Source organism: Nipponia nippon, unplaced genomic scaffold (genome assembly GCF_047370975.1).
Source record: "Nipponia nippon isolate SJK-2023a ecotype South Korea unplaced genomic scaffold, ASM4737097v1 scaffold_3, whole genome shotgun sequence".
In the NCBI taxonomy this organism is placed as follows: domain Eukaryota; kingdom Metazoa; phylum Chordata; class Aves; order Pelecaniformes; family Threskiornithidae; genus Nipponia; species Nipponia nippon.
The window spans coordinates 64,955,550-64,979,606 of record NW_028262347.1 but is presented as its reverse complement, the minus strand read 5'-3'; the positions used below and the strand labels follow the sequence as shown (position 1 = coordinate 64,979,606).

Here is a 24,057-nt window from a genome sequence, read left to right as displayed (position 1 = left end):
ATGCACTAGCTTTATTATGAAAGAATAAGACGAGCTTCTGAGGCTTCTTTCTGCCAGTGAGCATTAAGATGTGAAGATAACTGACAACATGGGAGATTAAAATCCTTTACCACAAAATTACCAGAGCAAAAGGTATCAACTGTACAAACATCCTGCCCACTTTTACCCTGGAGCGCCTCACCCTCTGCCCAGAAGTAACACTTGTAGCGGTGAGAAAGTAAGTCAATCGCCAAATTCAATCCAACTTTGACCTCATCTTTTCTTGGAGCTTTCAACAAGGGGGCCAACTGTCTTTTTCCTCCTGCACACAATAAAAATACATGTCCCCTAAGATTTGACCTGTGTGGGAATGTTGCCTCATTCTACAGTGACACACACAACTAAATAGTCATTAAATCATAGTGTTTTCAGCGAGAACTTGTTCTTGCTGGATTAAAATCAGTGAGAGAAAGTGGACTGCTCATCACGCCTTGAACTGTCACTCTCTCCACATGCAGAGTTATTAAAAGAAAAAATCCAGCTCCTCTGAATTAAAACTAAGTAGCACTTCTCTTGAAAACTTGTTTCATTACATCAGCCACACCAAAACCACAGTAAGGTACAGAAATAAAACTTACTGTATTTTTCTTTCCACTTATTTTAATGTTGCATCACCTATTCAAAAAGACACACACGCAGAGAAACCATTTCTTTAGATAGCAACCATCTGATGGATGAAATCACACCTTGACAACAAAATGACCACGGCTATATCAAACAGGAAGGAAAATATCCAAAGTGCTTTTTGCTGCTAAGAGATAGAGGAGATGCCAGGCCAGGCTACCCTCTGCGAGCTCATTGCACGTGTATAACTCAGGAGAGATAAAACCTGATGTTTTCTTAGCATGGAAATCCAGACTACTCTAGAACATCTCATCCAATGAGATCGTAATATGTGTATGAAAAACATCCAAGGGCAGGACAACTAGGTTATTTATGGTTACTTCTTATGGCACTTTCCCAGCACTCAAAAATGCACGTAATCACTACGCGTTATGCTGATTTGGGTATTACATCTACTTTAAAAAGAGAAAGAAATTCTCCCCCCAAACTCCATCCTCTATATCCCTTAAATAAATAAAGCCTTCACAAAATACTAATTGACAGTGAAGAGAGGTGGGAGAAGAAGTATTTTGAATAGGGTGCTACTGAAATAGTATCGTTGCCCTCCTTCTAGTGGTGTTCCTCAGCAGAGGTAACAGCACAGCTCGACCAAACCAACCTGCGTGGCTGAGGACCTGACCCACAGCATATGAGCCACCGAGGAGAAGGATGTGAACAAAGCTACACACACACCCACACACACAAAACCAGCGTGCTACTGCATCGAGCCGTGCCAGCTTCATTCTTGTAGCCACCTTTACCAGAGCAGAAGGACAGAGTGAACACAGTGAAGATGAGAGAACAGGAACAAATGCCACATAGCCAAAGATAGATAAATCATGAAATTTTAAGGGGAGCATGCCCAACTTCTGCTCTAGCTAGGATTAAAATGTACTTTTTAGTATTGATTTTTGCTGCCCTTAAGGTGAACATAATCATTCACTGCTGGTGATAGGAGAGGTACCCACAGAGGAACTGGACTGCTAGTACAGCCTGGGGAACTGCAGACCAGAACCATTACCAGCAGAAGCGCAGTGCTGTGTGTACAGCTGCAAAGAGTTCACATACCGACACATCTACATCGGCAACGGGGAAAGACAGAGGAAATCCAGTGCTTCCAAATTTTGCAAAAAGTACCTAACTGGCAAAGTTAATACAACCACAAGACCCATCCTTGCCGGCTGCCCTCACAGCAGATTGTTACGAAAACTCCGCAGGTGATGCTACTTCCCAACAGCCGCGTTCAGGCTTTCGAGCCATGAAGTGATACTGAAAGGTTAAGAAAAGTTCCTACGGAGAAAAATCCACCAGGGAGGCAATTGCAACTTCCCAGTAGGATCCTCGCAATTACAGGCTGGTAACTTCTGTAAAACAAATACCACACTAAAGCTCTTGCACAGGTAAAGTACTGGGCAGCAAAACAATAAAAAAAAAAAATCTCTTATGTGAGAAAGCAAAACAATCATACAGAAATAAAAAAAATAAAAGTTAAATACTCTTGCCATCCTTTCACCCCAGATTTTCTTCAGATTTTTTTCTCTGTTCCCTGAAATGAATCGGGATGCCCACTCCTCCATGAGCAGCAGCCTTGCCGGGAACAAGAGACCAGTTCCTCAGCTGGCAAATATGGTGTAATTCTGGCAGTGAAGCAATACCACTTTGTATCACTTGAAGCATTATCCACAAATTAGTTGTTCTTAACTGACTAACAGTAACATACTAAATCAATTATTTAAAAGTGATACCAAACAAGGGCTGAGTAAAAAAAATGTAAGCACTTTCAGGGAAGATTAAAAAGAACAAGAAAACTCTCCAATTCCCATTGCTGTTGTGAAGCACAGAAACAGATAACATCTATATTCAGAGAGAGCTAATAAAACATTATAACACACACACACACACAAAAAGCACAGAACACAAACACCTTGTTTACCTGAGAAAATTGCACTACTTCAACTTAAACGAACTTTTAAACTACTTTAGTCTTACTAGTGCAAATCAGAATGTAGAAATTACTCCCTCTTAATAACACCTTATTGTGATTGGGGTCAAATCTGTGCCCCTGGGACTTAAGGCAACCCAAAAAAACTGCTAAGGGAGTGCCTATAGAAGAAGTTGTAGGTGCTCTGAAGCCACTCAGTTCACACCGATATACGGAATCAAGTGTAAACTTCCCACTTTGTAAAGCTTAAGAAAAACGTAACAGTAAACTGTGTACAATAATGAAAATTGCACAGTCCACTGTGCAATGAAAACTAAATCAGATTCTCACAGCTCCTCCAGAACCTCCATCTATTTTGTTATTCTGATTGCTTTGGTTTTTAAGGCAGCTGGTTGCAAAGAGCAATGCTGAAACCACAGCCCATCCATAATGCAGCAACGCCTGCCTGAATTTGCAGAGAAACTGATGCAGTAATTTTGGTTATAAAAGGGTCATGATTCAAATGCCAATGACATTACTTCAACACTGTTAACAATGCACTGCTAATCAAAGCGTAGAAGAGAGATGAGGATGAATACCTACGCAGCCTATTTGAGTGACTGCTCATTTTGGGTAGGCTTTTAAAACAGCATTGCTGGTAGCAGCAATACTGTAAGCTTCATCTTCTTTACAGGTCAGGATTCAACTTTCCAAAGTTGAGAAAGGCTGCATTAACTGATGAAGACTGTAATTGCATCTGGGGGAACACAATAAACTTGAGCTTTTTTCTTGTGGTCTAGCATGTCACCAGAAACCTTTGCTGGAGTTACAGAAGTACTACATGCAGATGAGAGTGCATTACCTCATCAATAAAATGTTTCAGGAGTTTTTCCAGAAGCAGCAGCAGAAAAACAAAGAACAATTGAACCTTGAGAGAAACTATTTGTTCTATCTTGACTTAATTTATAATGCCAAAATATACCATTAACTAAAGTAACAGTTTGTAACTTCATTTTAAGCTCATCAGTAACAAAAACATCTTTGCAGCACTATAGAAATGAAATTTCACAATTTATAGAGTTGTTCATATTGTAAATTTTAAAATGCATTATAAAGCACGGAGTAAGCCGGCACTATGTAGATATGAAGCAAGAAAGATCTCTTACTCAGCCATAATTTCTTCCCATAGAGCTCTGGATTTCAGAATCAACTTTGGTCAAAGCAGCTAATATTTTCATCAGATGCTGAGGATTAGGGTTTTTTTTCCTTTTAAAACAGAAATGAAGGGAATTTGCCATCATATCTCATCCGAATGACTGCATCCTAAATTTAGAGCAGTATCTTAACCTTCTAATCTATACAAGACCTTGTTCTGGGATCATGTTTACTTTAGTGTGTCCATCTTCACTGGCTTGAAATTCAAATGAGAAGGGAAAGCACTAACAATAGTTTTCTGATAAATACTTACAGGGAATATCTATGGGGAGAAGGGAGGATATTTTTATTCAACACTATCATACGCATGATCTGCCTCACTAACATTGCTTTCTTCCAAAAGCCACCTGAAAATGGACTTACCATTGAGCTAATCAATCACCCCTAATTGTAGAGCTCACCAACTTCATATCTCCCCCTAATTTCGTCTGACAGAGACAGTCTCAAGAAAATGAGGCCAAAGTCTACACAGAGGGAACCAAACTAACTAGAAACTGGCAGAAAAAGTAGGTTGCTCAGAAGTAAGAGGTCTGTCGCAGGTGCCCTGAGCCTCTCCCTGCAATCCCCACATTTAGGAGTTTCCTCTGTCACACTGAAGATCAAGTGGCAAGTCTGGTGCTAGTCCCCCCAGATGGACTATTTCCCCCCAGACACCTACACATCCCTATCTTCTCATAATTTTTGAGAGCTGCCTGACACTGAAGTAAATGCAAATATTCTTGCCATCTTTGGTTCAGCTCCATATGTGATGTCCTACATTCAGGGAGCTCAAAGTGAAATTATGTTACCTCCCTCCACCGGCAAGGTTCAGAGAGGCACAACGTGACTTTGTCAAGGTTGCAGTATAAGAGGAGGAATCAGATGGAAACAAAATTAAAGCCACTGCTGAATCCAAAGCCACCTCTGTGTTCTCATTTTCCTATTTATAGGTGATACATCATGCAGGTATCTTGTCACATTTTAGGTTTAATTATCTGCGCTGCTCCTTTGACACTCTGGGAAGGGACATTTATATACGTAGTTCTCATTATTCCAAACAGGTTTTAGTATTCGCAATTGGAGAGTTTTCTGAAGGTTGTGACAGAAATGAACAAAGTTCAGATGCAGAATAAACAGAAACAGCTTCTATTCAAGTGGAGAGAGAAAGAAAGGACTTTTTAAAATCAGAACAGGGATTTGACTCAGACGTGGAAGCGATTTGGTGATTTGTAAGGGGAAGCAGGGGGATGTATAATATTAAAAATCTTTGGCTGAACCAGGTTTCACCTAAGACAATAGGAACATTACCATCGACATTGATTGGATCACTATTTTATCCCTCAACTTCAGTAACTGTGTTAAAAACTGTAGTTTCCTGTGCCACCATAGTTAAGCCTTTTTAACCATATTCTTTATTTTGCCTTTGGTGCATTCCATCTTTCCATGCACTGTTCATGGCACTAAGTACGTTATAAAGTATTTTATTAGTCTTTTGCAGTAAATATACTGTAAATACTTAAAAATAATATATATATATCAAGCCTGAGCATTCACAGTATTAGAATTATATTTAAATATTCATTTATAAAATCATGTGTCTCATACTAAATGGCTGCCAATATTGACCTACAGAAAAAAGTGTCTGCACAGTTACTGTCTTCCTTTGACACTAAACAATGCAAAAAAAAAAAAATTAAGTCATTTAGACATAAATAAATCTTGCATCAGGAAATCCATGAGCATAATAATGAATTAGAAAAATGTTTTAGATGACCTTGTTCATCTAGCAGCTGAAGTAGAACTAATACTTCCAATACCTGTTCAGGGATTTATCTTCTCTAGCTATGTCTTCCAAGTGATGAGAGTCCCATCGCTTCCCTAAGGAATTTAACCCACAGACTACCAGACCTCTGGGACAAATTCCCAGCTGTTGTAAATTGGTCTTGTTCCATTGTCTTCAGGGCAAATAGGCTGATTTTTCACCAGCTGGTATATTGTTACAGGATTACAGAGCAGAGAAAAGTTAAATGTCATTTTTATAACTGTCCACCTCATTTAACACAATATCTCTTAAAAGATTTCAGCACTGTAGGCTTCTTTGTTTTAAATACTTAAACAGGAGAGAAAATGCTACCAAACAAATAAAGGACCTTTAAGATTCCAAAGCCATTTCCCCATGTTTCCATGGAAATGTGGACCTTGCTCCTTAACCAAGATGACATTAATGATCAGGTGCCTGGAGTCACACAAAAGAGAGAAAGAGGACAGAAATTACCAGCTACTCAACAGTGTGTCAATCTGGAGCACAACCTCCCTCCCCAGTTAGGGGTAGAACTTGATACCTCTTTTGCAATCACAAAGCTTCAGCAGAAACAGCTCTCTCAGTGTTAGAACAGAGGAGGGTTGCTGCTTTATTTTTAATCTGTCTTGCTAAGTTTGCTAACTATAGAAGTAAAACAAATAAAACAATGTCATCATCATCTGAGGGAGGAAGAGGAGGAGGATGAGAAAGAAAGGGCAGCTTTAATAAAAGCAACACTGTGTGTTGCCACGCTCCAGCCCCCTCGCAATGTGTCTGTATCTCGGTTTTATCTAGCGCTGCCACCCGTGGATAGAGGGCTAGAACTGGAAAGGATCACTCTAGATTGCTGTGTTTGAGATTATCACTGTTACAGCACAAGTTGAAACCAAAAATCAAGACTTTACTGAGCTAGGAAAGTATACTGTAAATGAAAGACCCTGCTGTTAAGAGCTATTGGTCTAACCGCGAGTGGAAAGGAAGCAGAGGTGTGAAATGACTTGCCCAGGTTAAATCTTTGCCGTGGCCAAGACAAGAGAAGCCAGGTTTCCCCGAGACCCTCATCGCATCCCTCTGTGCGATGGCTGAGAAGACTTTCAATCTGACAGATGTGAATTGCAGATGACTTAAGTCATATCCCTTTCTTCGTTCATTTGTGTCAAAGTGTTCTGATGCTCCACTTGTCCTAACTGCAATATCATCATTTTCACTGAGCAGAGCTAGAGATTCTAAAAGGACTCAGATGAAGAACGTGAAACATCAGCTTGCAGAGTGCCCACGAAAGGAGAGGACCTGGACAAAGAAATGTTACCCACCAGACAGGTGCTAAAGTGTCAAGGAAACAATGCCCCATACTTCAACCAGAGAAATCCTTCAGTGTGCCTTGAGATCCAAGAGAGGAAAAATGTACTACATAGGACAACTAAAACCTATGTGCCACACACACAGGTGTACATTTGACAGAGAAAATATCTGCCAAACTACTATTTTTCAGGACTTCAAAAAAGGATACCAAAGCCCAGTATTTTCTGATTATTCCTACATAAGTATTTCTACTTCAGATCCTCCTGTTAAATGCTGCTCAGAACATGGAGCTCCCGCGGTGTCACTGGGACCAACCTCGGGAACTGCTGCTGAACTTTGTGATTTTTTAACACAGGGTTAATACCAATAAAGTGAAATTAAGATTGGATCTGTAAGCAGGCTTGCCAAACAGAAGTCACATTGTGGAAATGAAAATCAGACCTAATTTATTAGTATGCTCTTCTAGGCATGCAAAGCCGTAGAGAGACCGTATAAAGAAAAGAAAATGTTCCCTTTCTCTTCCCAAATTTAGATCCATAAAAGAGTGGCTCCAAGTTAGCCTACAAAGCAGACCAGCCTGGGGTCCTCTGCACCATGACAACCCATGAAGTCAAACGCTGAAGGTCTGGGGCAGCAGATCTAGAAGTCTCAGAATTATTTTTATCAATTCTGTACACAAGTGTGGGTCCCGCCTCAGATGAGCTCAGGGCACCACAGGGTAGAAGGAATGCCAAAGGTGATTCTTTTGCATGGATTAGAATAAAAGACTAGCAAACATTCAAGAGGTTTGTTTGAACATGAAACTCTCAGTAGATTTCACTGTGAACCAGAAACAGAGAAAATATATGCAAAAGAAATATCTTGTATACAGAATTTCCCAAATGCTGCAGTGATTCTACGCATTAATCTGGAAACAATTATCATTTTTCAAAATACATGTATTTACAGCTTGTTGTATAAAGAGCTGGAATTCAGAGAACAAGAATAATTTTCAGAGTAATATGCGTTATATATGCATATAGTACTACCTGCAACAAAAATGTTCTGGCAAAAATGTGAAATTTGGGTGACTTGTTTTATAGCTGTGGTGTTCTCCATTGTTTTATCTGAAATATGGTCAAGTCAAAAACCTCCACAGAGGCTCAATCACCAATCTGATTCTGAATCAACTATCATGCAAGTGATCAGCTTGAAACCTAGTCACAATGACCGTAAACTAACTAACTACATGACATTGAAATAAGACTCAAGACACTTTGATAAAATGGAGCACTTAATGCAGAGGAAAAGAGCAGTTGACTTGTTTTGGTTTAGACCATACTAATCAAAAGCAGCAGTGCTTTGCCAACTCGGACTCCAAAATGCAGCTTTACATAAAGACCAGGACTAGAAATAACTTCATGTTTTGGGTAAACTCAGTGAAGATACAAAATGTAAACACTAAACACAGTCTGTGATATTGATTACAGTAAATGTATGAATCATGGTACTGTATCTACATGTCAATATATTTTATACTGGGATTGCCTTTGAAGCTAATATACCTGTAAATCAATTAAAATGTAACCAGCTGAGTAAAACCATCAACTTATTTGGCTTTTGCCGCATTTAGTATTTCAGCATCCTCCGGCATTTATTGATCTTTCTAATAGTGCCACCATGATACAGAAACAATAATATTTTGACTTTTAGGAATCAAAATGGAAAGAAGATTACACTGGTGGCTTGTTCAATGCCCTACAAAAACTCAAGAGCACTGAAGGAAATCAAAGCTAGACTCTTGGACCATTACCTGAAGCCAGAAGACCCACACATTCTTTTCCACATCAATTACTGCTTATTGATAACAGAGCACTGTGCTAACCTACCAACTTAAAGCAAGCTGATGGACGGTGTTTGCATCTTCTCAAAACACTACTTAAAAGGGAACAACTGGAGAAATTTCACTGAAGCAGGGAAGACCAGGCATAATGTGGAAAGAGATGGAGAGTGGGTGTAAAAACTTTCCTGTTCTTTAATTTTTCTCTCCCCTGTGGTTCTTTAAGCATTAATTTTAGTAGAAGCTTGGGGTTCTATTCCAGTACAGGATATCTCCAGAGAGGATTTTAAAACCACATATAGGTAACAAAACAAAAAATTACTGCATCAATTTACTTTAAAAAAAAAAAGTGAAAGCAAAATGAGCTCTAGTCTAGAATAATGTACAGTCTTTGGGGTAAAAATTAGAAACACACAGTCCATTATGGTAATCAGATAGCACAGTTATGAATGTTGGGGGGTAAAGTAATAAAAAAGACCAAGCTGCTAATGATATTCTTGTCAATTGTGTTTGGAAGACAGGATTTGAGCTACCAGAGCAAGAGTCCAAATAGCAAAGCAGCAAAGACATTTTTCAAAATAAGTTACTCTTCTTTGCATCCAGACTTAGTTTAGCTAACTGTTTTTGAAAGCCACTAGACAAACACCTCTCAAGAATTCAGTTTAAGTCTACACTGCAGCATGCTGTTCCCTATTGAGATGCCAGAGCTTGGTCTGGCACTGGAGGACATACAGATGTGCTAGCATGACACTCTGGCTGGCATAACCCACCCTGCCAAGAAGCCCAGAGATGCTCTGTGGTAACACAGGTATACTGCACCCTGTACCTCATGCCTCTGCATCGCGCTGTGCCACGTGGCATACACGCATCCCCCATGTTGCATCTAGCTGCTGAGTAATCTCAGCACGGCCAGCAGAAATGGGCACTCCATTTACTGCCCTGTTCTCCAAAGAGACAAATCCTTGCTGTGAAGGCAGCTCTTTTGAAAGGGTGCAGAAAGCACCTCCCTCCCTGCCCAAGCTCACTCAAGGGCATTTAGTGGGAGAGCAGGGGTGGTAATCAGGAACAGAAATCGGATGCTAAAGCATTGGGCAGACCCAAAAGTGACCTCTTCTGGTTGCTGCTGTCTGTGCCACCATTATAAAATGGCTGAAAAAAAAAAAATTTCAATATATTTAACTTCAATGACACTACTGTAATGTAAAAAAGATAAAATCAAATCAGGACTCATCAAATAGCCATACTGAGAAAAACTACAGTGTCTACTATATCAAACTCAACTGTTCATAGGCCAGATAAAACTTCCCAGTCTAAGGCCCTGTTTTTAGTTGTGTATGGGCTGCACTATCCTTTAAACACACAGGCTGAATTTTTCCCATGACAGGTTGCTGCCTCAGGATGACGAGGTTTTTTTTCAATTTTACCAAAAATACTTTAGCTGTAACCAGAAGAAAACATATTGTTTATTCGGTGTTTAAAACATTCAGGAACCTTTTCTTTGATCTATTTTTTACAGCAGTAACTTAAATTTGGCAGAGGACGGGGACTCCGTGACAGACAAGCACTTTTTGTTGTCCTTGTGAAAATCCACTTAAACTTGCCCAAGGGGTAAGCCTTTGAAACTTCACGTCTCTTATGCCCTTTGAAACTTCACGTCTCTTATGCCTTCTAGACTTTGCTCTGAATTAAAGAGCTGAACTGCCCAAAGACTTGCACTGAGGTTGAACAGGCCTTTCCCTACAGTTGCCAGTCTGGGCTGCTAAATCCAGGTCCAGATGAAATTAAATTAAGGAGACTGTCTCTGCTCTGCTGCCCATAATCCTAGCCACATCCAAATGGCATGAAAGACAAAGGCCTTTTATGAAGACATGATGAGATACCAGCTCACGTGGGAGAATCAACTTGGCCATACCAAGAACTAAAGCCAGGCAGGAGGTGAGGAAAAACCTAGGACTGGGATTTAAAGTGGGAAACTGGGAATGAGGACTATAGCTAATGGAGATAAGGAAATCAGAAACACTTGGTAAGGCTGCTTGTCCAATGCAGACACTCAATGGTTTTGTATTCCCAGTTCATGAATGGGGCCAGCACAGCATCCAGGATCAGACAGGGCCACTGCAAAGAGTGTTCATGAAACACTGGCCACTTATGCCATGGCATGAAAGATGAGCAAGAAAACAAAACAAAACAATAAGGCCATCAGTAATTCCTCCTTCACTGCACAGCCTGAATAATGTCATGAGAAACAATAAGGAGAAAACAAAATATTGAATAGCTTCTCATTCAAACAGCAGTGGACATCCTGTGCACAGAGGGAAGCAGGAATTCTGTGGAAAAACAGTGTGCAACTGTGTAATTAAAAACTGAATCATAATGCATATGCTCAAGCGGGTGGGAAAATTAACGACCTGGCATTTCCTAACTTTTACGTGTTTGATTTTGCAGTCCTGATAGCACTGCTTTTCCATAGGGCATGAATGTGTGTCCAATATGTAAACAAACACTTGAGGCTGTAATTCAGCATTGTCTTCCCCAAATCAAACTATTTCACCCTGCTGAACCACTTCCTTGCAGGTGCAGCCGTCAGCTGGTGCACTTGCATCACAGCAAGGATGGCAGTCACCTGGAGTACTGCTACTGCTACCAAACCAGTTTTATCCTCACTCTATAGAAATACCCTGAAACAAAATTATAAGAACGGGTCCATTTCTGCAAGTGAAGGATTGACTAGAAAGGTAATAAATACAGGGCAAACAGTAGTTGTTGCAAAAATAGCCTTTAAAAGAAGATTGTAGCTAATGCACAAAGACTATCACTCACAAGCAACTTACAGTAACTCAGAATAAGGGAACCCAGAGGAGGAGAAGTCAGTCACTAAGGGAATAGGTTCCAACATCAAGCTGTCAAAGGGTTGTTGCAGCATCAGTGAGGGGGTAGGAGGAAGGAAAAAAAAAAGGAAAAATCTCAACAGTGTCTCCTTTTAAGGGACTTAAATTGGCTGCAGTCACCTAACACAGCTCATAGGCCACACTCCAGTTCAGGCAAGTTTCCCCCTTTCCTCCATAACTCCTGCCTGCCAATAAAACATGTGATAGTCAATAATTGGATTCTGATAGTCTGGATTTGCCACTTGAAGCACTACGTGGGAAGTTCAGAGGCTGTTGATATGCATTGTTTCCTCCTCTTGCAGAGATATGCTTTTGGTTTAAATTATTCCACCTCAAAGCCAACGCAGTGACTCGAGGACTCCGGGAGCTGACTGTACTGTATTCACTTCCAGAAGAAAGGAAGGAGGCAGGTCACATTTTACATTTGGATTACCTATAGAAAAGTCTGCAATTCTTCCAGTCATTTGATATTAAGCATTATTTAATAAAAAGTGAACAATGATTTTATTATATAGCAAGTTTTATAATTTTCACCTCCTCTGCCTGTGCACTGAATGTGTGCAGAGGAGCAGGGGGAATAGAAAATAGATATCAAGAAATGGAACAGCAGCACATCCTAGGAATAGCTGCATTTCTGCTTCCACTCCCGGCTTCTCATCTCTGTAACCAATCTTCCTCAGGTAGCATGTCTCATCCCCACCTCTCTCAATGACATTCCATCTTCAAACCAAGTCTTGGGGTACAGCGCATCACTCAACCACCCCTATCTTGCCAATTCAACTGGGATTAGCTAGCAGTCTCTCTTTTGGGGAAACTGAGCTGTGGACCACATCAAAACAGGGCATCAGTTAAGATCAGTCCTAGCAACAAAGCCGAGCAGAGCAAAAAGTACTGGGAGAGAGGAAGGGAAATGACAAAACACAAGATGTCTTGCTAGCATGATCTCTCTACATTGTCATAGGTGGACGTGCTTTAGTATCTAAATAATATGGGTGTCTCTCTGTTCTCCCTCCTCCCTGTGCTTTAAAGGCTGTCTTAAATCCACCCATAATGCTGCCAAAACCACCCTGTGGAATTCAGCAGAAGGTCAAACCAGAAAACCAAAACAGATGCACCTCAAGGGCTTTAGGTGTACCATGGATCCATTTCTTCCCTCCAACACACACTTTATGACAATCATCTTATTACCTTACCACATACACAATATGTGCAACAGCCCAGCCAAGACTCCATTTTAATAGATCACAGACTGTTCTAAATCAATTAATTACACATATTTTGCTCAGAACATTCCCAACTAGTTTTTCCGTATCTCATAGTATGCAGTGTGAAGCTAAGAGTTTGCAGCTTTGTTTCCAAAGCTAATCAACCCTCCATACTACAATAACAAATACAACAAGCAATAGCCTAAGGAATGGCAAAATATGTTCAGCAAGAATAAGAGTGTCTCTGTGCTGCAAGTCAATTTTGCCTGAGATTATTTTAAGAAAAATATATTTTTTCCTTCGCTGGAGGAGCTATTAATTCACATTGTGGCATCAATTCTGATGCAGCAGTTTGGCTAGGTCTCCCCAGAAATGTGCCTCCATTGCTGATCCATGTAGACTTCTTCAGAGGAAACACAAAACAGCAGCAATGGTGGGTCTGATTCTTTGGGATAGCTCTGTTACAGGTAGAAAAATCCCAGCACAACTAGAAAATTCCCATCCCACTTCCATCCGCTAGCCAATGTATGTCCTCATTGCTGAGATTTCCTTTCCTTCAGCATTAATTCAACCTGCTGCAGTTAACTTCTTTTGGGCTAGTGCCCTCAGTTATATTTATTTATACAACCACTGCCTACCACTAACAATTCATGAATTCATGCTAACAGTTGAACTCAATATACAAGTAAATCTGGCAGTCAATGTTACAAAATACTTTCCAGCAATACTTAATCTACTACCAGTTGGTTTCAGTGAGGGAAGTGTGGTTCTACTAGAGTAGAGCCTCGGTGAACAATTTGGTTCATTTTAAAACAAAAGGCACTATTTTGAAAGAGGTACACAGTACAGTTTTCAAAAATGCCTAATGAATTGAAAACCTAAAAATAGCCTTAGGAAGTTAGTGCCATCACCACAATTTGGCAGTGAAGCCTAGAGTTAGACCTTCTGATTGAGGACAGAGGCAAGACACAAGAGTCAAAGAGGGCACAAGTCAAGACAAAGGGAGTCAAGAGACACGCAGGGTGAGAAAGGAGGACAGGCTATGCCACGGGCTCAAGCCTGGCAGTGACCAAACAGCAGTCTGACCTCACAGCCACTATATGTCCATGTCCTGGAGATCCCACTCTGGGACAACCCAGGACAGCTCCTAACAGCTCCCTGCACCTCCACAGACTGCTGCAGAGTGTGCTAGGGAGAGCTCATGCCGAGACAGTACATGAGGAGACCAGGTTTTAACAAAGAAAGTGAGACCTCTTAAGTCACCTAGGGTTTTTTGTTTGGGGTTTTTGGGTTGGGTTTTGTTTTTTTTGGGGGTGGGGTGGGGTTGGGGTGGGGTAGGGGGGGTTGGGCTGGGGTTAAGCTGTTACCTGTGTCCACCCAGGAAAACTCCATTCATATAAAAGTCACAGAAGAACATACCTCCTGCGTGAAGCCCCGGCCTTGGATTTAAAGTGTTTCATTTAAGCCTGACCCTGATCAGCTAAAGCTACACTAAGAAAAGTAATGTCAGTAGAAATATTAGCGTCCAGATTAATACTGTGAGTTTAAATTTATCTCAGAAGTTAAAGTGCTACAACCTCCCCTCTCAGCATGACCTTACTTAGCCAAACAATTTGTCTCCTTAATCATCTCTACTTCATCTTTTCTTTGGAGATTCCAGAAAAAAAAATTTAAAAAACCTCAAAAACTCCCTAATATAAAGCACTTCCTACTGCATTTAGAAAAGAAGAGCAAAGAACACAAGTATCTGCAATGGTAATATGAATGACAGAGAAAATATAAGAGCTACTTTGACACGTAAGATCTGTTGGAGTCCTAGCTGGTCCCCTTGGGCTGTTTCATACAAATGAAGCTAATTCTATACAGGTTCGGTAGAAGGGGGAGAATATTCTCACTGAAGAGACCTGGGATAAAAAAGAAAGTCTTGATTTTCCACTTAGGCACTTTGAGCTCTAATGAATTTTTTTTACACACACAATAGTACCAAATACAGATATCACAGAGGTATGAAGTGTCTTCCCCCCCCGAGAAAAGGTTTCTCATTTTTACTAGAGACATATATGAAATATCCGGCCTGTCAGGTTGATTTAAATTGAAATGAAATGCATTATTGACAATAGAGTCTCTTGTATGTGATGTGTTCTTCCATGTCAAAAGTGCTTTATAAAGCATGATTTAGTTTCCTTATAGGCCTCTTTACCAGCACTCCCTCCAACAACATGAGCAACTTGAATATTCCCTTTGTTGTCATTACTTTACTCTCCTCGTTAGCCACCACAGAGATTAGATTCTGTATCCCCTTAGTTTACTTCCTGCACCTGTTTAAATCATTATCCTCTTCCCTTTTAAATCCCCTCTGAAGGCCTACTTCTCCTGTGTTACTTATAGAAAAGTAGGTAAGAATAGCTTTTGTTCTCTTTACCTAATTATGACCTGGGCCACGAGTCAAAGCAGGGGAAACAGGGAGCTGAAGTATAAACAGTATTGGAAAAAGGGGACCTGAGCACTTTAACAAAAATAAATCAAACAAGGCAATAGTTACTGAACCACATCCCTATCACTTGCAGCCATCACTAACAAACCACACTGCTTGTACCACCTTTCATCCCTCCCAGACCTTTCAAATTCAAAACAATGATTACATTTCCCACTTTTGCTGGTACAGAGTTAGCAATAAATTGCTTTTGTGGGAAAATATTTTTTTTAAATACCTAACCAAAAAGTTTGGAAGCAAGGAGGTATGTTGCTTTTTTAAGTGCAGAACTTTCTGTCAAGGTATCTATTTTCTCTCAGTTTGACACGCTACCTTACGATACATAATGTGCTGGGAGGCTGCTTTATGCACTGGGTACACCTCAGAAGGGTTCTGAAAATGAGCAGCCAGAAGGCAGGTCCTTGTGTGAACTTACAGACTTTAAAGAGAAAAGAGGGAACCCCATGTAATCAATCTTTCAAGTGATTTTTCAAGGTTGTTATTTCAGGCAAATCAGAATATCCTTATTACTTGTATTACACTAATGACTAACAAATCCCACTCAGCTGGCACCCCCACTGTGAAGAAAGAATTAAACTCCCCCAAAACTTTATTTTCCTATATCTTAGATGAGAGTGATATTTAACAAGACCTACAGATTTTCTTTTTCTAGGCTGAGGTAGCTGGGAGGAAAACATCTCTCCAGCCAGCTAAAGCAATAAGCAACTCATTCTCCAAGCCCTTGGTGCTAGAGCAGAGAGGTGAGAGGTGCCAAAGAGATGTACAAGATACATGAGAGCAGGCAAAGGGCACTGGCTGTTCCTTTGGCTGGTTGCATCGATGAATGTGGCAAGATCTGTTATACTAAGCGGGTGCCACCCACACCATTCCTCAGCTGCTCTCAGAACAGGACAGAGACAGCTTGTGTAGCACCAGCCTCCACTGACCCGGTGCTCCTACTGCCATACCACGCATTACTCACACCTCTAAAGGCCCACATTGAGCAGGAGTCACCAAACTAAGGGGGGACGTTCCAAGTCTGACAATCCTGGTCTGCGCAGAGAGCGAGAAACCACTTGGTTCCAGGTTAGAAAGGTCAGCCCTGGACCCCACGGGGAGTGGGAACGTTAGTCTTCCCCCAACTTGCCAGTGCCAGGAAAGGTTGTTTTCCAGGGCCAAAGATAACCCTCAAAACACCAGCACACGGGTGCAGAAGACCTCCTTGAAATGAACAATGAATCAGAGACAATATAATCCGATCCCATGCACCTTAGTTTTGATACTTTATATGCAGCTAAGAATGAATTCTGTTCTTCAGATATCTTGTTTTCTTCTCTCTCTCACATTTCTTCTTGTAAGGCCCATTTTTGCTACATTGTTGGGTTTTGGGGTTGGGTGGTTTTGGGTTGAGTTTTGGGTTTTGTTTTCTTTTTAGTTTTGGGATGGGTTGGATGAGGAGGTGTTTAGGTTTTTCCCCTCCCCACAAATTGCTTTGCATAGGCAAAGCAAAACATTTTTCTTTCTAGTTTGCAAGACAATGAGATCCTTGAGATCAGAGGTAGATAGACTAAGGTACCTGAAAAATCACGTGACCCTCTCAAAACTTTTGTTTTCCTCATGGGAGCCATATATATCTTGCCCTAGGACTGAGGGGACCACCTTGACTTCTCCTTCAACCCCAGATACAACCAGTCAGAGAAGAGGCTCAAAAAAATATTTTTTTTTTAAAAAGGAAGGAAAAAAACAAAAAGACTTCTGAACTGGAAACTGTAGCAAAGAGATGAGGTTTACAATAAGCCAATGTTTTCTTTCTTTAAACCACATTACTCTTCCTTAATGTAACAGCCAAACCTCAGAGGACTGGTGGAGGGCACTGTGTACACATATACAGGAACTGGAAAGTACTTTTCATTGTTTTTCCTGGAAATTATGTGCCAGCTTCTGTAGAGATTCTCTTTTTGGCATGGATTTCTGGGATGCCACATGCTGAAGGACAAGTGGACATAAACTGAGCTCACTGAAGTCAAAGATACTGCCTTGCAAAGAACCTTCACCACTACTTTGACCAAAAAGCAACTACTGAACTCCTCACAAATCAGGTTTTCAGCTGGTATAAATTGCGACAGCACAACAGAGCAACATCAGTGTGCAGTGGCCTGCATCATTCTGTACAGCTCTGCAATGAAGACTAGAGCATCAGGAAAGTGGGGAAAAAAAAACAGCTTCCATTCCTGTTCTCTTGCTGTGCAAACACAACAGAGATCTGACAGATGTAACCATTTCCTGCCTGGCAGCTCAGGAAAATTCCTTCTTTCAGACTGATCTTTATGAAATTTGAGGGATTTTCTGAGCATGGGCTACATACCTTCAACAGCAAAACTAGAAGCATGTGGGTAACATGGATTATTTCAAGCTTAGTCAACTTTCTCTGCAGTTCCTAACTGGTTTTAGACTATTAAACCACAGACAGGCACAGCTAAAATTTCAGCTTTCAGCACAAACTGAAACACTGAAACTTAGCGGGAATCATCCATTAAAAAAATAGGCTCCAGAACAAAAGCCCAAGGCAGAAGCTGATTCACGTGTTTTGATGCAGAGTTTTGTAACACATATACGTTTTTAGACAATTGGCCCCACATTAAGAACTATGGGCTCCCTACATAATATTTTATGGAGAGGAAAGGAATTAGGTTCTTCCAAGTAATGTATCAACTAAGCTGGCTAGTAGGGAAATGCTAGGAGAGCATGGTGGTCTCCATCTCAGCTCAAAATTCACACACAGTCCTGATGCCTCTCTGACAGCAAGCACCTCTGTGTCTGTACCACCTCATGTGGATGGACATCAGCCCACTCAGCATGCTGAGCCACTCGGAGCCAGCAGGATCCAGCAATCCTACTAGTAGAGTTTTTTGGGTCAGTCTCAGCATCATGTCAACATGGTGAGCTGGTTTTCAGGCTCTAGCTCACAGCCTGTACTAGTTCAGGGAAAAAGGTACAATAAGCTCACCTGTGTCTACTGTAGACAGACCTTAAGACTAAAAGAACAATCTTACTGAGACAGACCAAACGTTTAACTAAGCCAGCAACTTTTGCCTGCAGCCAGCTGGTAATGGATGCTTACAGAGAGAGAACAAGAACATGGCAAGCGCAAAGATATATTGTCTTCCACATCTCCATCTCGCCTTTAGCAAAGCAAAGCTTTGGTCTCTTTGAGATGGGCTGCATCAAATCCTCCCACTTCATGCTCACTAATGGATTTTTACAGTGTTCATTTATTTGGTCTTTTAATACAGGTATGTTTGTCTCCATGACATTGTGTGGCAATGAGATCCACCACATAACATTGAATCGTGAGCAAAAATAGTTCCCACTCCTTTAAACCTGTTTGACAAGTTTATTTGATGCTTTCTGGCTCTTACGTCACAGGAAAGAATAAATTAACGTTCCCTACCTGCCTTCTACTTGCTCCTCATGCCATTCAAGCTGGTAAAACTTTTTCTATCGAGTCTTTTCTCATCCATAAATTGTTCCACTTCACCGATCAAATTACTATTGCTCTATTTGCCTTCTCTGACTTTTATTTGCTTCTCTGAGCAGTAAGCAGAAATATTCATAGAATTATCTACAGTGACTACTAAATCTCTCTCCAAATGGGTAATAACTAATGCACAGTCCATCCTTGCCTGAGTTAACTGCAAAGTAATATAGATAGAGAAAAGCAGCCCTATCAACACAGAATTGCAACCTCCATTTTATAGTCCATTCATTCACTACAAGTGATCCTTTTGCAACTCTGCAATTAATTATCATTTTAAATAGCCTAGAGACAAGTTTCATCACCCAATAGTTTATTTCCTGTTTCCAAACAATTTCCAAAAACACATTTAGCAGCAACCGTTCTAGCTCCACATGAATCCCTGATATCATCCCTCTAGACCAAAACCTGATCGATTGCCTCTAGTCTTACTCTTTAATCAGTTGTTAGACCAAGAATCTTCACCCATAGATCAATGCAATTTAGTTTCTTCTAGACTAAGAAGAATGCTGTTCAGAAAAAAAATGTGCAGATACATTATGTCAATCTGGTCACAAAATAAACAGCTTTGACAGAGGAACCAGCAGCAGTGTGACTAAATACTGCCACTTCAGCCCATCTCCAGCCTTGAGCAGTTTTACAGTCAGGCTTCGGGATTTGTCTGCATATCAATATTAAATCCAAATCCCTAGAGGATTCACAGTTATCTCAAAGCTCACATGTTTTGGAAATAAAGCACTAGCTGCTCGCCCCTAAAGCTGTAACATACCACAGCTCTTGCTCACGGGTTAGTTATTGGTGGTCCAAAGAAGGCAGCTGTAAGAGGACAGTAGTTTTGATAATTCCTGGAGCATTTCTGGAGGTTGAGGTGAGAATTACATGCCTTACCTATGTGCAAAATAAATATCTCCCTTTCTTACAGATACAACTCAAATACTGTATAAAAACACAGAGGTAGCAGGCATTGCTCAAAGTTTTCTCTGTGTATATTTAGATTAAATAGATTTAAATATACTTAGATTAAATGCAATCAAAGTGTGCCTCAATAGCTGCTTCCACGGGACTGCTCAGGCACTTACGCTGCCTTTCAGCTGCCAGTTAACTCTGACACAGTAACTGTCCCGCACCACTTCACCAGTGAGGCCAGCATGTCCCAGGTGTCTGCAGGAAACTGGGAATGGCTGCACAAATGAGAAAAGAAGCGAAGGTGCTTACAGTCTCTACGGCATGAAGCTGGGTTGCTAAGGAGGATCCACCAAAGAGACTTGAATTATTTTAGCCCACTAGTAAGGCTTCATGAGAAGCAGTCACAATAAAGAAAAACGTCTGGGAGCTCTACTGCATATATTTTCTTATTCCCACAATTCCCCTCAGTTCACTGGGCTGTGCAAACAATCATTTTCTATACAGCTCAATAGCTCCAGTTGTTGTCTCTGACTTCTTCCAATTTCAAGCCCTGTAGACTTCAGTTCTGCATTGCTTTGTTTTAAGAGAAGCATTGTAAATCTATTTAAATTCACACACATCTCTAAATAAAAGTGTACTTCTGAAGCCTTTCTCACCTTCTCCCCTTAAAAGCATCAGTAGCCCTGATCTGAGAGAAAGAGTACAACTACTGTTCTTCTGTATCAATGATTTTGATCATAGAAAGGACAATACAGACTGAAATTTGTTTTCCATAGAAATATATTTAAACAGCAAGGGAAAATTGTTATAAAAACAAAGAAAGAGGTCCCTCTCCTACGGATGAAAGGCAAAAATTGTTGCTAGTACTATTTTTCTAATGCAAGCAGCAGAGACATGAAACTTTTCCTGGAAATTGTAAATAGGACGTGACCGCAACAAAAGAGACCACTGTGCTAAAAACAGCTATAACCTGGATACACCTCATGGAACAGAAAGTACCATGGTTAATCATGTTTGAACCCTACCCCTTTGCAGGGTTGAGGTAAAATTGAAGAAAGTTCAAACGCAAGCCAAATAATTTACGAGAACTGAGCCTCATATTGACCAGGACCAAGAAGTGACAGCCTACAGCTGACACCCAGAACATTTGGATTTGTTCTGTGTTTAGGAACACCAAAGTTGATATCAGCAGAAGCATTTTCAGAAAACTATCTCCTTCCCATATAGGGAATGGCAGGAGAGGATGCAACCCAGGAAAATGACAGTATAGACCAATTCAAGGGCTTATTGACTCTATAATGCCAACAGTTTTATATTTTCCCTTAGAATGTAATCCTAAACTGCTCAAAGTCACACTTTGTGTGCATTCTGCATTATAGAGGAAATAACCACGTATTTACAAGTTCACGAAAATATGAACTGACCCCAAACGTCAACAATCTTTTAAGCAGTATATAGCAGAGAATCAATTTTGTTCTGCAACTAACTTCAGGCACATCTTTCATGGAAGTCACATCCCAGTGCAAGGTCTGCTGGCACAGGGTGATTCATATGAAGACCCAAGGAGAAAAAAACAACTCTTGAATAATACCACTATGCTACCAATTTTATATGCTAATTTTCTCACCTAAAATATCCTGCAGAGTGCATGGTCCATATTAGGTAAAGCAGCTATGCAGAAAGGTCATCTGTCTACTTTGCTTTGAAGCAGATGAGATCTGGAAACATACACAGGAGTGCATAAGAAAGCAAACTGAAATGTCAGGCAGCACATAAATACTGCACTGAGATAGCCTCCTTGTCTGTCAAGAGAAAGGAAAAACCCCAGGGGCTGCAGTTACATGCCTATACCCAACAGCCTTCCTGAGACAGACCAGTGAATTGCCAATAGTGCCAGCGAGACATCAAACCCATCCGTTTGAACAACAAGAGCTTCCACAGTTTCTCACATTGCTCACCTCCCTGCCTTAACTCACCCCAGCTCACCCAGCCCACCGGAGTTAGTTCGCAGCCTCATCTCTGGGGATGCAAGGCAGATGCTACTCCTACGTAGCATTTTTCCCTTTGGGCAGAGATTTTTGCCATCAGGAACTGCTGAGTGCTTTTAGTACTAATTTGTACTAGTTGCACTCATTTTGACACCACCTGCTGAATACAACAACGTGAGACATATTCCTGTTGTAAGCAAAAATCTCAGACCATACACTCATGGGGAGAAACTAAGTCGTGCATCGTCTGCTCTGCCTCTGTATCACAGTCTTTCCAAAATATCCAGATGTCTGGCTATTTCTCTCCTGTGAAGGGGCATATATCCCAACCTAGAACTCAGTAAAGAGCTCAATATACCAATCCCTATACTTTCTCCATGCCCCTACACCTCCAATACAGTTTTAAAATAATCTTTTCAAACCTGATTTAAAATAGCAGTTTCCCACTCAAACACAGGGCCATGTGAGCTGCTCTCAGTTCCTCACAATTGCATACATATTCACCAGAAAAGAGAGCAGAGAAGTGACAAAATAAAGTGTTTCAGATGCTTTCTTTACATCAAGATAACAAAGACCTTTGGCGGTAGAGCACTGTGCTCCTCGTAGGAGCTCCTCTCCAGCCAAAGGACTCCAATGATTCATTCACAATTCAGAATGATTAGACCACCATTCTACCCTGAAGCTGAGGGAAAACCTTGAGTTAAGGGAATTTCAGTAAATATGGAAACGCCTGGCGAGTTTCATTCAAGACCTGTGCAGGCAAGGCAAGAGTAGGAGTTAGGTAAAGGTTTCCTACCTCGGTGTTGCTTTTGATTAATTACAGGGGAAGTACACTCTTTCATTGACTACTTTAAAGTAGAATAAGATTATTACAGGAGAGACTTATCCCTGAGAAATTACAGAAGGTATGGATAAACCCAGATACCCACTTAAACACAAATTTCTAGTTTACCTCCTCTGCTTTCCTCAGAAATCCCCTCCTCTTCTCTTTTCTTCCCTCCCGCCTTTTTTTCAACTGCAGTAACACTCTGTTTAGATATCCTCACTGAAATATCCACAGTAACTTTTATTCCTTGGAGAACCCCACAGCTTCAGAGCACATCGCTGTATGTGATTTTAGACCATTTTTGCCAGCACACATTACTTGACATTCAGAGAACGTCGCCATGATACATAGTCTCTGGTGCACTGAAATCTGCTTGGAAATTTTTGTCATCCTTTACAGTCTCTACCAAATACTTTCTCCTCTCTCTTTTTTCAAATATGAATTTACTGCAAATGAAAACTGCCCTGCTGAGAGGCCTACGAAATACTCCGCTTCTCCAAAGAATATGCAGGCTGGCAAACAGATGGAAATCTCTACATTCAGCTTTATCTCTATATGTTGATACCATCATGCAAAGGGATCAACTCCCTAAAGGAAGGGGGTGCTCGGGGTCTAAAGCCCGTGGAGTTCTTCATCTCCCTTGTTCAGTTGGATTGCCATTTAACATCAGCGCTGAGAGCAGAGGGCTGCAGTGACATCCAAGAGTTGCGAACTACGCAGCTCCTCCCAGACTCCTTTAACCAAAGCCACAGCACTCTGCGTACGCACGCTTCCGTGTGCTTGCAGCATTCTGCATGGGCACAAACACTCATCTGGAGTTTTAAGAACATATCCTGACTGTGCTTGTCAGAGGATTTGGTTGCATTGGAGTTTGAGACTATTCAAGCATTAGGAACATTTGATGAAGCAGCCCACTGCACGCAGATCTCCCAGAAATCAAAGAATAAGGATACCCCGATGAGCTATGTTCATCCACCTCCAGGGTGAGATACAAAACGTATGTACTGCTTCAGACCATAACGAACAGGAATTCAAGAACCTACTATCTAAAATGAGCATTTCATTGGCGGGACAGAGATGCGAGCTGGCAGAAATTATACTCACTTTCTAATTGTTATTGTCACCATTTCATGATATGTATTCCAAGTCCTGACACATAACTTAAAGAAAAAGTCTTCTGAAAAAGCTAGTAACTCAAATCTACTACACTACACAGTCCTTATTCTGTGTTCATGTGTAATCACACATCTGTGCGACTTCATTCTTACAAAATGTAACAGGTGTAAGATTCCTCCTTTCAAACGACATGGTAATTTGACCCTAGACTTACACCCAGCCAGCCATTGCACTACGCTGTCCCAAGATTCCCGTTCAGTTCCCCTGCAGCGACAAGGCAGCTTGCCCATCTCCTGATTTCCGGGACCTTGCTGCTCCATTCTGGAGGTAGATCCCACACTGGTGCTTTGTCAATTGTCACGAACAGCTGCTGCTTTTTCAGGATATAGCACATGTCCTCATCAGTACCTCCGCTATTTCACACTTTATTCCATGCAGTAA

General features: G+C 40.9%; 1 protein-coding gene across 6 annotated transcripts in view; it reads right to left on the bottom strand.

Moving 5' to 3' along the window:
* Positions 1-24,057, bottom strand: part of DGKI (diacylglycerol kinase iota) — a 227,515-nt gene that overhangs the window by 159,818 nt on the left and 43,640 nt on the right. The gene's annotated exons all lie outside the window — the stretch shown is intronic.